The sequence below is a fragment of the Arachis ipaensis genome, chromosome B10, assembly GCF_000816755.2.
Source record: "Arachis ipaensis cultivar K30076 chromosome B10, Araip1.1, whole genome shotgun sequence".
NCBI classification, from domain to species: Eukaryota; Viridiplantae; Streptophyta; class Magnoliopsida; order Fabales; family Fabaceae; genus Arachis; species Arachis ipaensis.
In genome coordinates, this window is record NC_029794.2 from 37402221 (window position 1) to 37403910 (window position 1690).

The following is a 1690-nucleotide window of genomic DNA, read 5'->3' on the forward strand; positions in this document are numbered from 1 at the left end:
ATATATAATTATTAATATTTTTTTTTAAAATCTTTGTGGGAGCAAATGCCCCCTCTTCTTTATACTTGGGTCCGTCCCTCGCTATAACACTGCGACTGCGATTGCCAGTTCGGTCATATGACAACAAATCTGTCGAAGTGCATGAATGCAGTTTTCAAGGGTACACGATACTTGCTGATTTCTATCATCATGTGCATCACGTACGAGAAGTTGCAGATGTTGTTCGTCACGAAGGGCAGGGAGGCACAGTCATAATCGACAGCTGGAAATTCCTTCTCCTAAAGGCTTATGAAAGCCATTGAGAAGAACAGAGAAGGCATCCCGAAGATGCGTGTTACTCATTGTGATTGACGGGCTTCCGTGTTTATTGTGGAGGAGTTAGAGCCGTTCGAGGGTTGATCGTAAGGTTCCTTCCGAGTTTGGTTAGTGGTGCGTACGTGTGACTGTGGCCTCTTTCAGTCACTCCACTACCCAAGACAACCCACGGCACCGCTCAAAGTCCTGAAGCAATGGCAGCCACCGCAGATGGACCAAGTTGTTTGACTTGTCCATCATTAGGTACCCCTCGATCAGTAACAAGATGTAACACCTCGCATATTGTCAGAGTGTCTCCGGGTCGTTCATCTATGGCATATGGCGGACACGGTCCCGCAGCCATGTAAGCTTCAGCTAGAACGACTCCTTCCTCTATGCCCCCTGCTGTGGAACCACCGGAGGTTTGGCACCGAGCAGCTGCTCCACCAACTCCCATGTCTCCATGCCGTACCACCTGTAGAAACCACGGAAGCACCCCCAACTGGCTCCCCATGTGCGTGTAGCCCAAGGTGGTACGCCACGTCCTACAGGGTGATAGTGACCTCACCCCACGATAGATGGAACATGTGGATCTCCGGACGCCATCGCTCCATGAATACCGTGATCAAGGAGTTGTTGAATACGAAATCCCTGAGAGGAATCATGTCGCCGAATCCAGCCTCCCTCAGATACGGGACGATGGCGTTGGGTGGTGGAAGCGTGTGGCTCACTCGCCGGGGCAGAAGTAAGCGAGGCCTCTGACATAAAAAAAATATTTCACAATTATTGCTTATAAAAAATTTGTATAGGTCTATCAATATATCAAACTGGCTTAACTATTCTATACATTTGCTTAACAGAATTTTACACGTATGTACTAACTTAATTTATGTCGACACGATATTTTCCATTAATATGTACTTACTTAACTAATACACATTTTCTCAATACGTTACGTGAAATTAAAACATTCAATAAAATAATTAATAATCTAATTATCAAACTTTAACTTAATAATCTAATTATCAAACTTGAATAGTTAATAACTAAATTAATAAATTAAGAAACGTGTGACCAATAAACTAACCCTAACGGTTGGAAAACATCTACCCCAGCATTTAAACTCTAAATTAATAATTATGTAGTTAACAACTTAATTACCAAAAACTCATAACCGCATTCCTAGAATTATTAGTTACTATCAGTGACCTGTTCCTAATGATACAAATTGTATTCTTGTTCTTAAGAAGTATCCTAACCATGGCTATACATATATGAGATTACATAAACATCAAGATAATGAAACTAACCTCAAAGTCCGCTGCCCGGCGTAGTGCCATGTTGCGTTCAGCCTGTTGATGTCCCGATCACGTGCATCTACGCACGTCATCTTTGT